This window comes from Furipterus horrens, unplaced genomic scaffold (assembly GCF_987537825.1).
Source record: "Furipterus horrens unplaced genomic scaffold, mFurHor1.1.pri manual_scaffold_22, whole genome shotgun sequence".
In the NCBI taxonomy this organism is placed as follows: Eukaryota; Metazoa; Chordata; class Mammalia; order Chiroptera; family Furipteridae; genus Furipterus; species Furipterus horrens.
The window spans coordinates 1,137,749-1,153,681 of record NW_028327192.1 but is presented as its reverse complement, the minus strand read 5'-3'; the positions used below and the strand labels follow the sequence as shown (position 1 = coordinate 1,153,681).

General features: G+C 42.4%; 1 pseudogene; it reads right to left on the bottom strand.

The window, feature by feature from the left end:
• Nucleotides 1–15,379, bottom strand: part of LOC149990153 (A-kinase anchor protein 4-like) — a 49,694-nt pseudogene extending 34,315 nt beyond the window's left edge.
• Nucleotides 15,380–15,933: the final 554 nt, after the last annotated feature.

The window sequence follows — 15,933 nt, the reverse complement described above, 5'->3', positions numbered from 1 at the left end:
TGCCTGGGCTGTAGATTGCTGGAAATGAGCAAAGGTATTAGCCAATTGTTTCTGAGCTTTTTTGTAACATTTTCTTCTTTGACAAAGCTATCCAAGTATTTCAAAATGTATTAAGCCTGATTGGTCTGGAGTTTTCTTCTTTCTGGTAAGAAGAAAATAATAAATCTTTGAGATATTTCAAGGGCCCTTTGAAACCCCTGAGGCTCTAAGGAAGTCTTTCACATTTTAAATCTTTGAAATCTTGTCAACTACGGAATATATATTATGAAATGATATTTGACTATTTACTTAAAGTGATAATAAAAGTTTATAATATTAATATAGACTGACAAAAATTCAGTTGAGAGACATGAATTTTTGAATAGTAGCTGAATATTTGAGTAATATGCCACACTATATAATTATTTTACTAAACAGAACCTTAGTTTTTAGGCAATTAGAGGAAAAACATTTTTACAGTTTTTCTGTTAAGGTCTCGGTCAAGCAGGAGTAGGCGGACATGGGTCAGTCAGTGGAGGGAGCAAGAGACATGATGACTTTCCAGGATCCCAGAGGGAAGGGGTCTGCAGTGTCGATTGTTTGGCAGTGCTCCACATATTCCCCTTTTCCTCCCCCTTTCCTACTTCTGTCACAGCTGTGGCACCTCTTAAACCTGAGTTATTTCCTTTAGTTTCCCTTTGTTTTTCTGGGACCACAGTGCGTTGAGCCACGGCAGTATGCAGTAAATTAATCAGATGCCTTTCCTTCATCTGGCATCCAGTTCCTTGTATTAGTTGCTGGAGTAATCTAAAGTAAAGCTATTGTTCTTCGGATAACCCTGACCCCATTCTTTCATGGGTAGTGGGCCCCCTTTTGTCAGTTTTGGTTTTGCCCTCTTATCCTGCCTCTCTTTTGAAGTGGACCATACTTTTTCTGACTCTAAACTAGGGATTAATTGGTGTAGTGGGTCGAAGTGTGCTGCTTGTGAAAAGGGCTCCCAAGGGTGTCACACCATGGTCATCCCAACCTCTCTTATGTGTCTCGGTTTCCCTCCCAGTCGTCTAGAACAACTGGTAGGTCTCGGCGTGCTGAATGACCAGTTCTTATTTCGCACGTCCCCAGACGAGCCACGAATGATATGACTGTGAGTAGAATGTCCTACGAGGCCCTTGCATGTCTCATGGTTTGACCCCCGACACCTCTGCTAGGTCCCAACTCACGTAGGGACACCCGAGAATTTGGGCCAGAGGGAGGAAGTGCCTCTTACTTCAGAGCTCGGTCATCGCCGGAGCCCTCATACAAATCTCATTTCTGTCCTAAAGCTTCTCTGGCTCTCACAAAATCCTATTCAGGGGGAAACACCACAGGGGTCGGGCAGTGAGTGCTTGTGACTGTGTTCCTGGGTTGCACGGACTTTGGCTTGTGGCTGGCAGGTGCCTAGTGCTCTAACCCGGTCCATGTGCCAGCTTATCCTGTCACAGGAGTCTTACAAATGGCAAGTAGCCTATTGGCTTATAAGTGCTTGTCCTGTGCCCGTAAGATTGTGCTGACTTATTGAATGAGAGAAGCCAAAATGGTCCCTTAGTGAGTGAGAGGAGACAAAGACGAAACCAAAACTCCCGCCAGAGAGAGTGGCAGAAAGAAGAAAGACCCCCCTCCCTTTTCCTAACCACACAGGCAGCCTTTTCCAGAGGGAACCTGGGGGCTGCAAGCCCTTACCAGGGGCAGAGGCACCAAAATTCCTGTCCATGCAGTGCGGTTGTCCATGGTTAGGCTCTTGGTCCCACAGCCATTCCAGGCGTCACTTCTCTTGAGTGCCCCTTGCCCAGGCACCAGATGAGGCCCCACATTCAGGAGCCAGATGAGGCTGACCTGCCCCATGTTTGGGCACCAGGTGAGGTGCAGTTGCCTCCAATACCCTAGGCTTGGTTGGAAACTTCTGTCCAGCAGAGGTCCACGACCACAGCGGAACAAATCCATCCAGGACACTGTTATTTTGTCGGGGGGTGGGGGTAAGGGAGGTGGCTGTTCCCTCTAATGGAGAAAGGGCAAGACCTCCACCCCTCATGCTTTTTATTGAGAAGGGTACGCATGGGAGATACAAGTCAAAACTCATAAATCATCAATAGCTTTTAGGTGTTTGGATTACAGTTGACAATTACAGGATACGTGGGCCAGTACAGAGGGCACAGTGACCAGTCCGTGTCAGGGTCTATTAAACATCTTGACAGCACTGTGGCATTAGGCGCAAGGTTTCATACATTCCTTGCTAGAGATTGCTTATAGTTAACTAAGAGATAAGAAAAGCAGAGCATGCTCCAAAGCATAATAAGCATTCTTTCAACCCAGTTCCCATGGAAACCCTCTGAATGGCCTTCAGTCATGTCTCCCTGATGGCCTTCCAGTGTCCTGTTGAGACTTAAAGACAACCCCGGGGGTAGGGGCAAGTCTGGCTCGTGGCCAGGGTTATAGTTCCCAGAACAAGTTTATTAATCACTTTAAGTTTATGGTGTCATAAACATCACACAGCTCTATCTTCAGTCTTGAAACTGATTTGCCCAAGTACTGGACGTGTGGCTAGCATAAACATTTGTATCCAGTCTTCCTCTTTCCCGACTGGTAGCTCACAGAACAGTGCTTTTCCATTAGGATTCTGTCATTTATTTTGTTTATCGCTTCCTGGCCCTTTCGCACAGGACAACCCTAAACTGGTGACTCAGGTTTCAGAAAGCCACTCAGTAAGTCAAAGATAAAGTTATTTCTCTTCTTTTGCTGGTCCCGCCTCCTTGCAAGCTTTATCTTCGCGTGAACGATGTTGAACTGCATTGCAACATACACGCACTCAATGACAAAAGATAAGCAAGCCCTTTGCAACGTGTCTCTCCATATGCCCAAACAGAGAGTACATTTTTAGTCCGAAGTCGGACATTTTTTGCATCAAGAAAAACATCGTTTTTTGGTTCTCACATAGAATAATTAGTACAATAAAGCAGTAAGCTCAACCCAGGTTTCTAAGATCAAGTCAGAGGCTTGAGTGCTATGCCCAAGTCTAAGTATGTCTTGTAATTTCAACAGTCGATGTCCTCTTTGCTTAAAGACTTTGTTCATTGGTCCCTCACCTGCCCCCCACAGCCCCCAGCATGTTATACAGCTGTGTAAGATATGGCCGAGTTCCCAGGCAGAAAGCTAACGAATAGGCATCGTCAGTAATTGCCCATGTGAAGACCACAGTGTCAATGGTCGTTGGTGTGCTTCTGGAAGAGTTCATGTTCTTAACACAGCAGGTGAAACTGTTAATGGTTAAAAATCATTGTTCTCTTTGTCTGAGTACAAGTAATTTTGGAGTTCTGTTAAAAATTAATTTCCCATATTTTATAAATGTTTGCCTTCAGTCTAATAGGACATACTAACAAAAAATTGTGTCAGAATAGCAATAATATTTAATAAGTGCAGATGCTCTGTTTTATGTGAAAGAATGAAGATTTTCCTTGTCTATGTTGGCCGATGAGCAGAACAGGTGAACCTTCCATTTGGCCCCACAAAAGCAGTTAACAATTTCTCTTGAATCAAAACAGGAAGGAAATTTCTAGGGCAGCCTTCCTGCATGGGGACCATCTTGTCCTCACGCCCTTGAGATGTCGTTCTCAGGCTGCTATCACATGACCTCCAGATGACCCCTCAGAAAAAAGGGGAAATAACAAGTGTCATGGGGAGAGTGGAGTAAACAAAGGCTTTACACATTGCTCGTGGTACTTTTAAATGCTACAGTGGCTGTTGAAAATGGTTTGGTGTTCCATCAAAAGCTTCAACATATAATAAGTACATGATTCAGTAATTCCACTCCCAGGGATACACCCCCACCCCCCTAATAAAAACATTTAAAAACACGGAAGTATCAACATTCAAAACAGCCAATGATGGAAGCAACCCAAGTGCCCATGGGCTGACGGATGGATAAACATCCTGCAGACTATCCATGCAATGGCACAGTATACAGCCATAAGAAAGAGTGTTAAAATGTGGATGAGCTCTGAAGCCATTATTCTAAGTGAAAGAAACCACACACCAGAGGTCACATAATGTATGATTCAATGTACATGAAGTGTCCAGAATAAGCCAGTCCGTAAAGGCAGAAAGTAGTTCAGTGGTTGCCAGGGATTCTGGGCAGGAGGAATGAATGAAGAGTTGTTACTGGGTAAAAGATTTCTTTCAGGACTTGGCAAAGTGTTTTGTAAGAAGACAGGCTTGATAGTTTCACAATACGGTGAACTTACGCAATGCCACCGAATGGAATACTTTACAATGATTAATTTTACAATGTGTCAGTTTTGATTTCAAGCAATTTTAACTATAAAAATAACACTTTTCAGTCCACTGTCATAAAATAGTCCAGTATTTGGGGAAAACTAAGCTATTGATTTTAATGCATCAATTTAAAATAATAGGAAGCCCATTGTTGCTTCCATGTAAACGTGCTTGATGAAAAATATCACTCTATTCCTTTCAAATATTTCATTCCTTTTATTGATTCTAGAGAGAAGGGAAGGGAAGGAGGGAGGGAGGCAAGGAAATGCCCTGACCGGGTTGTGGGATGACACCCAACCAACTGAGCCACACCAGCCAGGTCAAAATCACTCTACTTTTTGAAAATAAAATAAGTACTGAAAGTGTGGTTTTGACTTAAATGTGGGCAAAGGTTCTTAGTGGACACTTCTCCAAAGAGGACAGACAGACGGCCAAGAAACCTATGAAAAAATGCTCAATGTCACTCATCATCAGAGACATGCAAATTCAAACCACAATGAGATATCACCTCTCACCTATCAGAATGGCTATAACCAATAAATCAACAATGGTGTTTAAGCAGCCTCTTGAGAGAAGAAGCGCTATTAATTGATTTGTCAAAATTATAGACTAGGGAACAGAGATGTCAGGTCACAATATGAGAGTCACGCAGCTGAAGAGAAGCAGAGCTCAGACTCAAACCCGTATCCGTCTTTTGGAAAGCCTCTCTGATTTACAAACATTGACTGTGAATGTACCACACTATTTACCGTCCCCCAAAACTGGATAGGCTAGAGGGTAGGTCTTGATATCTTTCTCCCTCTCCTCCACACTAACAACCTGTTGAAAGCCTACAGTTATAGAAAAGTCCAGCTTGGCCTTCTCTTGTGGATTGCATGTGGAGTGGGATGGCTTTGTCTGGCCCTAGAGGCTGGGATCCTGGGCTGTGCTGGGTCTGTCTGGAGCCATCAGCCCATGAAGGCTTATCTGGGGCATCAGTTGCCAATTCTGCATCCAGTGGACCCCATGTTGGTGGCTTGAAATCGGCCATGATGGGAGAATTTACATCGTGAAAATAAGAAGACCCTAGAAATCAGACCTGCACTCTCCCGTCCCAAGGGCCTGTCCCCAGCACGTCACTGCCCAGGACTGACCACAGAAGGTCACCTGGAGCTCATTAACGGAAGGGAGAGCTACATCACAGGGCAGCTCTGCCCCCCCTGTAAATGACTATGAGAGAGGAAGTGTGTGCCCTCTGCCCCGACGACAGGAGCCTGTCTCTGAACATAATGTCCGTTGGCAGTGAGTGTGCTTAGAGCAATACACACTGAGCTCAGATTCCACATGGGAGAGGTTCATCCTGACCTCCGATCATCCTAGGTCAAGGGCTCTTTGTGGGCTCATCCCTTCCCAGGAAGCATGTTGTGCTGATGACCCTGTCAATACACATTTGTCTGAGGGTAGACCCAAGGTCCTTGGTCGTGCCACGGGACCCTGGGTCCCTGATTTGCCTTCCTCTGGCTTCCAGGTGTTTCATCCATTCAGTTTGTCCCCTCTGTTTTACTTTATTTTATTTCATTTCATTTTTATTTACTTTCAAAATCCTCACCTGAGGATATGTCGTTTATTGATTTTAGAGAGAGGAAGGGAGAGAGAGGAACATCGATGTGAGAAATATGGATCGGTCTCCTCCCAAACATGGCCCACACAGGGATCAGACCCCCAACTCAGGTATGTGCCCTGACTAGGAATCAAGCCTGCAACCTATTGGTGTACAGGACAACATTCCAAACAACGGAGCCACCCTGGCCAGGGCTCTTTAGGTCATTTTCAATTGACAGAGTTTCCTTGGATATCACCTGCACAAACATATCATGCCTCATATGTCCTGGCAGGTTGAGAAGAGGTCCTTAACAGGACGTGGAACCGAATTGTGTGTCTGAGTGCACAAACTTGCATGTGTGTGATTGTGTGTCTGATGTGTGTGTGTGTATGTGTCTCAATCAAGGGAGGACAGAGCTGTTATCCTTTTGGTTTTCCATGGCACCCTTTGTTAAAAACTCTCCTGCCCCTCAATGCTTATTCCATGAGAACATCAGGTATTCTCTCTATATTCATTTATTAATTTATTCATCCATTCATTCCTTGGATTGGTTGGGGTGTAACTGACTGAGAGCTAGATCAATGCTGTGCATCTATGGAAACCAGTTTCCATAGAGAACGGTTTGTTGACATTCCATTCCAGTTTCCATGGCAACTAGGGTAAGCCATTTTTTTCTGGTGGCAGAAACATTTACAGACTGGAGAGCTGCAGTAACGGTAGAAACATCAAGACTAGTCGGTGTCTCCAATCAATGTGAGTCCTGTGTGTGTGTGTGTGTGTGTGTGTGTGTGTGTGTGTGTGTGTGTTGCCAGTGTTTGGCCTTTAGTTGGACATTAAGAGCTCTGATCCTTCCTGTTTTATAAGAGAGGATGGCAGCTCCTCTTGTTGTGGGCTAGGGTGGTTGAGTAACCTGTCATACCCCATCCCCATGTCAGTGTCCTCAGTGACATCTGTTGCATGAGGGTATTGTCACCTGAGTTCTTGAAAGCAGAGATCCCCAAGTATTTCTCTTTTACACCTCTGCTTACTTACAGTGATTGTCACATGAACCCTTAAAGCCATAAGCTTATTCATTTACACCTGCTCATAGTAAAGAGCTATTATGTGTGTGATGTGAGAGAGAGGATTTGAAGCCTGCAAACAAGACAAATAGGCAGGGTTGGAAGATGTAAGGTAACTTTGTGTAACCTGCGGGATGATATTGTGCTCACCCTGAGTCGCTCACACACACACACACACACACACACACACACACACAAAGAAGTGTGTTCTCTACCAGTCAAATGTCCTCGTATCATACCATTAATTACAGTTAAGTAAACAATTCAGATCAGTTAATGGCTCCTTCTTTATTGTACAAGCATAAATACAAGTTCCTTCTTGAAGGCTCTGTGTTTTTTGGTTATGTGTTGGAAAGTGAATGCTGCTGATGTTACAGTTTGTATATGTTTATTTGTGTTTCTAAAGAAAAACAGCTTTTGTAGTATGTACCATTGCGTTCTTTATCAGGGATGCGCCTCCAGAAGAAGCAGGTTCCAGGTAAAGGTTACCCATGCCTTTCAGCTCAGTCCTGTACACTGCTGTATGATCCTGACACTGCACTCTGCCCATTCCATTTTCCCTCTGCCTTCTAGCTGCCTGTGAGGCTCAACCAGGGGGCCACGGGCAGTCTGGACATGACACAGTGACACAAGCAGCTGTACCTTCCTCTCCATTCCTGCTCCTCTTGGGGCCACCCCAATAACGGCCCTTCATATGACAGGGGCAGGGCATGTGATTGCAGTAGGGGCCAGCACCGACAGACTGGTGAACAGTCTCCTGACACATCGGAGTCCCAGGTCAAGGGCGGGGGTGGTCCCTCTCAGATCCCAGAGCTGCAGCTGGAATGCTTCACTTTTCCCCATCAACAGTGGGAGGGGTCTTGGGTTTGAGCATCCTTCCCTTGACCTCCTGGAGAAACCACACAGAGTTGGGCAGCCCCTTTTCCTTACAAATCTGAGCCCAAGCTCTGAGGCCTCCTCCTCTAGGGTCATGAGTTCTCAGAACCACCATTGCTTCCCCTGGTTTTTCCAGACCTACAGGTGCCCACTCTGCCTACCATGGCATCCTTCTTTATTTTTTAAGTATATTTGATTGATCATGTTGTTACAGTAGTCCCAATTTTACCCCCTCTGCTCCCCCTCGGCCCAGTACCCCCCTTCTTTCCAGCAATCCCACCCCCATTATTCATGTCCACTGGTCGTGCATATACGTTCTTTGGCTTCCCCCTTTCCTATATTATTCTTAACTTCCCCCTGTCTATTTTGTACCAACCGTGGCACCCTTCTGAGTGTCCCATTGCTCCCTCTTTGCTTTTCCTGGACTCCAAATCATTCTATTAAACAATAAGACGGCCCTGCCAATAAGCAGGTTGGCTTTTCTTCTTTTCGCTTCTAAGGTCTTGCATTTTGCTTTGGTTCCTAGAAGTTTTACTATGAAGAGCCTATATGTGTTTGTACATGTGCTTGCATAACTGTGCTTGTGTAGGGGTGTGTGTGTGTGTGTGTGTGAGTGTGTGTGTGAATGAATGAAGATAGTGGTTTGGACACACGAACTATACCACATGAAATGATTCTTTATCTTGGAAAATTGCTGGCTATTGCTCTTTCACACATTCTGCAACACCCCTCTCTCTGCTTGGACTGCTATAATTATCTTTGTGTGTTTCTTTGCTCAAGTGCTCATGCTTCTCCTTCTCTGAGTAGATGGCCCAAAAAGTGAGTTCCTGCTTGTTTGTTAAGGAGAAATTGGGAGACAGAGCTTGGTAATTGGCTGATGCATGTATCTTTAGAGTCAGATCTGATTATTTGCAGGTGAGACAGAAATCTAACTTTTTTATTCCTTTGAGAAAACTGAGGACAGTTCATGCTTTTCCAGTTTGTAGTAGTTCTCGTTTAAATAGTATGTATAAGAACAACCCACATCTCCAGGTAGGCGTGCCATCTATGCATTTGTGAAACTAGTGAATGACATAAGAAAAAATGTTCCAAGATATCACATCTCACTCAATCATTCTACAAATAGAATTTAAGCCCAATGAAATCTTTATTGTTCTTTTTATTATTATTTCTTACAGCCAACTGTAGATATTGATCTCAAAATAACATTTCAGTTAAAAGGATATATAAAACAATGCTTAAAGTATTCAGACGATGCAGCTTAGACAGTCCATGGTTATTTAATTTGGCTCCAGACTCCTAACCATTTCTTCTGCTTGTTCATATTTAAATTTCTTATGACAATATCTGCCCTATGACTGTATGAGAAGCTTCAAAAAAAGCAGTGAGAAGGTTTATGCTGAATTCATCTGGGAATGAGGGGTGCAAAAATAGGCAAGAATGTATTTTCTTCATAACAGAATCTTCATAACAGAACATTGAGAGTGTTGCTCTGTTATAACAAAGGGAACTGCCAAGTCACGTTTTTATGGAAATACAAGTTTGGGGGACAGTTCAAATCACAAAACCTGCCATTTCAAAGAAGCTCCATGAAACTGCTAGTCACTGTAGGGAGGGGGAGTTGGGGTGAACATGAAAGAACGTCTGGCTCTGGGGGTGGTGCTGAGGGCGGTGTTGGGGGCTCTCTCTTGGAGACACCACCTTCAAAGCACTGGCTCCTCCCTTTTTCCTTCAGAAATGATTACAGCCCTCACAGGGGAAAGGAGAATAGAGCTTCCAAATAGTTCTTCCAAAACTCGTGGCTGTTGATTGGGGACACGAAAGCTCTGTCTTCCACTTCTTTGTTTGCTCAAGCAAAGAGCAGATGGGATAGAACAGAAGTTATACCAGGACCTGAAATATCAAAGCTAGTGCATTTGAGAACTTGATTTCCCAATGGCCTGAAATGAACTATGAAGCTAGAGGTTACGGAGTTGCTATTGATTGTGCCCCCTGTTGTTTTGTCTTCTTCTGTGTATCCTCTCTCTTCGGGCATGTCAGATGTGGTTGTGAACTAAAACATTAGAAGCATCTTCATGTCCAAGTCTCCGAGAATTTGGGGTTACTTTATTTTTTTGAATATATATATATATACATATATATAATTTTATTTTATTTTTTATTGGTTTTCAATTACAGTTGTCCCATTCTCCCCCCCCCTTGCTCCCCGCCCCACCCAGCCCACCCCTTCTCCCACAGTCATATTCCACCCCGTTGTCCATGTCCATGAGTCATTTATACACGTTCTTTGATTAAACCCTTCCGTTACTTATCCCCCTTCTCTCCCTCCCCCCTCCCCACTACTGACTGCTATTCTAGTCTTTGTCCTATTCAGTTCGTTTGTTTGTGTTGCTCTTTAGTCTCCTGTATTAGCGGATATCATATGATATTTTTCTTTCATTGCCTCGCTTATTTCACTAAGCATAATTCTCTCTAGTTCCATCCATGTTGTCACAAACGGCAGGAGTTCCTTCTTACTCTCTGCTGCATAGTACTCCATTGTGTAAATGTATCACAGTTTTTGATCCACTCACCTACAGATGGGCACTTAGGTTGTTTCTAGCACTTAGCCATTGTAAACAGGGCTGCTATGAACATAGGGGTGCATAAGTTCTTTTGAATTGAGGTTTCAGGATTTGGGGGGTATAATTCTAGCAGTGGAATTGCTGGTTCAAAAGGCAGTTCCATTTTTAGTTTTTTTGAGGTAATTCCATACTGTTTTCCATAGTGGCTTCACCAGTCTGCATTCCCACCAACAGTGCAGTAAGGTTCCCGTTTCTCCACATCCTCGCCAGCACTTGTTTGTTGATTTGTTCATGATGGCCATTCCGGCAAGTGTAAAGTGGTATCTCATTGTGATTTTTTTTATTTGCATTTCTCTGATGGTTAGTGACGTTGAGCATTATTTCATGTGTCTATGAACCCGCTGTGTATCCTCCCTGCAGAAGTGTTTGTTCAGGTCTTTTGGCCATTTTTTAATTGGGCTGTCTGTCTTCTTGGTTTTTAATGAGTAAGTTCTTTATATATTTTGGAGATCAACCCCTTGTCTGAGGTATCATTGGCAAATATGTTTTCCCATATGGTTGGTTTCCTTTTCATCGTGCTGCTGTTTTCTTTTGCTGAGCAGAAAATCTTTAGTTTGATGTAGTCCCATTTGTTTATTTATTTATTTTTATTTCCCTTGTCTTAGGAGGTGTATCAGTGACAATATTGCTACATGGGATATCTGAAATTTTCCTGCCTGTTTTTCTCTAGGACTTTTATGGTGTCACTACTTACATTTAAGTCTTTGATCCATCTTGAGTTTATTCTCATGTGTGGTGTAAGTTGGTGGTCTAGTTTCATTTTTTTGCATGTCCCTGTCCAGTTCTCGCAACACCATTTGTTGAAGGGGCTCTTCTCACCCCGTTTTCTGCTCCTTCCCCCTTTGTCAAATACTAGTTGACCATATAGACCCGGGTTTATTTCTGGACTCTCTATTCTGTTCCATTGATCTGTATGTCTGTTCTTATGCCAGTATCAGACTGTTTTGATCACAGAGGCTTTGGAGTATAGTTTGATGCCTGGTATTCTGATTCCTCCTGCTGTGTTCTTCTGTCTCAAGATTGCTTTGGCTATTCGGGGTCTTTTTTGGTTCCATCTAAATTTTTGAAGTATTTCGTCTAGGTCTGTGAAATATGTCATTAGTATTTTAACAGGGATTGCGTTGAATCTGTATATTGCTTTGGGAAGTATGAACATTTTAATGATGTTGATTCTTCCCACCCACGAACATGGTATTTGCTTCCATTTATTTGTACCTTCCTAATTTCTTTCTTCAGTGTTACATAGTTTTCTGAGTACAGGTCTTTTATCTCTTTGGTTAAGTTTATTCCTAGGTACTTTGCTTTTCTTGTTGCTATAGTCGATGGGATTTTTGTTTGTTTGTTTCTATGTCTGATATTTCATTGTTGGTGTACAGAGATGCCTTCGATTTCTGTATATTTATTTTGGTACCCTGCTACTTTGCCAAATTCACTTATTATGTCGAGTAATTTTTTCGTGGAGTCTGTAGGGTTTTTTAAGTACACTATCATGTCATCTGCAAATAATGAGTTTTTCTTCCTCTTTCCCTATTTGGATGCCTTTTATTTCTTTTTCTTGTCTGATTGCTGTGGCTAGAACTTCCAACACTATGTTAAATAGGAGTGGAGAGAGTGGACATCCTTGTCTTGTTCCTGATCTCAGGGGGAATGTTTTCTATTTTTGTCCCTTGAATATGATGTTGGCTTCAGGTTTCTCAATTATAGCCTTAAATATGTTGAGGTATGCTCCCTCTATTCCCATTTTGCTGAATGTTTTCATCATCCATGGGTGTTGTACTTTATCAAATGCTTTTTCTGCATTTATTGATCATGTGATTTTTGTCTTTCATTTTGTTTAGGTGGTGTATTATATTTATTGATTTGCAAATATTAAACCATTCTTGCATCCCTGGGATGAGTGCCACTAGATCGTGGTGTATGATCTTTTTAATGTGTTGCTGAATCCAGTTTTCCAATATTGTGTTTCGGGTTTTAGCATCTATATTCATCAGTGATATTGGTCTGTAGATTTTTTTCTTCGTTGTGTCTTGACCTGGTTTTGGAATTAGGGTGATACTGGCTTCATAGAAAGAGTATGGGATTTTTCCCTCTTCTTGGATTTTTTAGAATAGTTTGATTAGGGTAGGAGTTAGTTCTTCCCTAAATGTTTTGTTAAATTTACCTGTGAAGCCATCCGGTCCAGGGCTTTTGTGTGCCTGGAGACTTTTGATTACTATTTCAATTTCACTCTGTGTTATTGGTCTGTTCAGGCTTTCTACTTATTCTTGATTCAGTTTTAGAAGATTGTATGTTTCTAGAAATTTGTCCATTTCATCTAGGTTGTCAAGTTTCTTGCCATACAGTTGTTTGTAGTAATTTCTTACAATCCTTTGTATTTCTGTGGTATCAGTCATGATTTCTCCTCTTCCATTTCTGATTTTGTTTATTTGGGTCCTCTCTCTTTTTTGCTTGATGAGCCTGGCCAAAGGCTTGTCGATTTTGGTTTTGTTTGTTTGTTTTTTCAAAGAACCAGCTCCTGCTTTTGTTGATCTTTGGAAGTGTTTGTTTAGTCTCTCTGTCATTTAATTCTGCTCTGATCTTGATGATTTTCTTCTGTCTACTCTCCCGGGCTTTGTTTGTTGTTGTTGTTCTAGTTCTTGTAGATGTAGGGTTAGATTTTTTATTTGAGATTCTTCTATACTTTTCATGTGAGCCTGTATTTCTATGAACATCGCTCTCAGGACTGCTTTTGCTGTGTCCCATAAGTTTTGGGCTGTGGTGTATTCATTATCGTTAGTTTCCAGAAACTTCTTGATTTCTTCCTTGCTGTCATTGTTAACCTATTCATTTCTTAATATCCTGTTATTCATTCTCCATGAGTTTGGAAGTCTTTGATTTTTTTCCCTTGAGGTTGCTTTCTAGTTTCAAAGCATTGTGGTCGAAAAGATGCTTGATATGATTTCAATTTTCTTGAATTTGTTGAGGATTGTTTTGTGTCCTATTTATTATGTGGTCTATCTTTGAAAATGTCCAATGTGCCGTTGAAAAGAATGTATATTTTGCTTGTTTGGGGTGAAAAGTTCTATATAACAGTTAAGTCCATTTGGTTTTGTGTGTTGTTCAATGCCTCAATATCCTTGGTGTTTCTTTGCTTCGGAGATCTGTCTATTGAGTGTGTCGCTGTTGATATCCTTCTGGTAGTCTTCTAGAATTTTCCTTATATATTTGGGTGCTCCTACGTTGGGTGCGTATATGTTTACCAGGGTTACATCTTCTTGATGGATTGTTCTTTTAAGTATTATGAAATGTCCTTCTTTGTCTCTTTTTATGGCCCTTGCTGTGAAATCCGTTTTGTCTGATGTAAGTGTTGCTACCCCAGCTTTTTCTTTCCTGTCCGTTTGCTTGGAATACTTTTTCCATCCCTTCACTTTCAGTCTGTGTAAATCTTTCGTTTTGACGTGTGTCTCTTGTAGGCATCATATATGTGGGTCATGTTTTCGTATCCTTTTCAGACCCTATGCCTTTTGGTTGGAGCATTTAATCCATTTACATTTAAGGTTATTATTGACATGTATGTATTCATTTCCCTTTGTACCTGTGTTCCTCTCCCTCTCCTTCTTCTTTCTCTTAAAGCATTCCCTTTAGCATGTCTTGCAATGCTGGTTTGGTGGAGACATATTCTTTTAGTCTTCCTTTGTCTGGGAAACTCCTTATTTCCACCTTCCATTTCGAAGGAGAGCCTTGCTGGGTAGAGTAGTCTCGGTTGCAGGCCTTTGTTTTTCATTGCTTGGAATATTTTTTGCCATTCCCTTCTGGCTTGTAGTGTTTCTGTTGAGAAATCGGTTGCTAGCCTTATCGGAGCTCCCTTGTATATTATTTGGTGTTTTTCTCTTGTTGCTCTTAGGATTCTCGCTTTGTCTTTGAATGTTGCCATTTTAATTATGATGTGCCTTGGAGTGGGCCTTTTTGGGTTCATCTTCATTGGGACCCTCTGTGCTTCCTGAACTTGCATGACTTTTTCTCTCATCAGGTTAGGAAAATTGTCTGTCATTATTTTTTCTCAGGTTGTCTATCCCTTGCTCCTCCTCTTCTCCTTTTTGTATCCCTATGATTCTAATGCTCTTTAGTCCCATGTTGTCTTGCAGTTCGCTTCAACCCTCTTTATTCTTTTTGAATCTTTTTTCATTTTGTTGTATTGTCTGGGAATTTTTTTCTACATTGTACTCTAACTCACCGACCTGATCCTCTGCTTCATTTAGCATGCTTTTGATGGATTCTACTGTGTTCTTCAGTTCAGAAATTGTATTCTTCATTTATTTCTGGTTCTTATTAATAGTTTCTATTTCCTTTTTTATGCTGTTGTAGTTCTCTGTAAGTTCCTTGTAGCTTCCCTGAGATTCTTTGTAGTTTCCTTGGTGTTCCTTGTAATTTCCCTGGAGGTTTTTGTAGTTTTCTTTGAGATTGTCAAGTACATGGAGCTTCTTTATAACCATTCTTTTGAATTCCGTATCTGATAGTTGGCTTATGTCTATTCCATCACTCTCTCTTTTCTGGGGATCCCTCCTTTCCTTTCATTGGGAGGATGTTTCTGTGTCTCCCCATGTTGGAGTCTTCTTGTTTGTTTTTGTTCATTAAAATTGACGGCTTCGATTTCCCGCCTTTGTGGTATGAGATTTTTTATAGGAGTCCTTGGGGATTCAGTGGTATAGTCTCTTCGATCTCCTGAGCCTGACGCTCTTGGGATGCCCAAGTTTCAGGAGTCCATATAGAGTCTGGGTCTGTAAGGCAGCGTCCTTGGTGGCTTCGGAGTGAGCTGGAGGGGGCACGTTCAAAGCAGCAGCATGCCTGCATCCTTACTAGTTCAGGTCACATGGCTGATTCCTGACTGCACACTGCACAGCTGCTTCTTGTCACATGGCTCCTACAACCTGCTCCACCACGTCATGGGGCACTCCTTTCCACTTCTCTTCCATGCTCCTTCTTACTCCAGCTCTTAGCCCAAAACCGCATGGCCCCTTCTTTCACACCAGACCTCATGGTCAATGGAGGGGCCCTTCTACATCTTTTCAAACAGCATGCCCCCCTTCCTGACGGCTCCCCCAATTTTCAATGCTGACCCTATCCACCATAAATCATTGCTATGAAAAGTATCTTAAGCCTTATCATCTGCCCTTTCACCCAGGCAGCAGCACAGCTATTATCTAGCTCCCAGCCTGCCATTGGCATGCAAAGTACCTTAAAAGTACTTCCCCAACCTCCAACCATGGGCTGTGGGGACTTTCGGGATGTCTCCCCTGCCTTGCTACATCTTGCATCTTGGTGTGGTCCTCTTTGGGACCAACTTGTTTGTGACTCTGTGTGCTTCCTGGACTTGTATATCTAGTTCCTTCACCAAATTAGGGAAGTTTTCCTTCATCATTTTTTCAAATAAGCTTTCGATTTCTTGCTCTTCTTCTTCTCCTTCTGGCACCTCTGTGATTCAGATGTTGATATGCTTAAAGTTGACCCAGAGGTTCCTAAGCCTCTC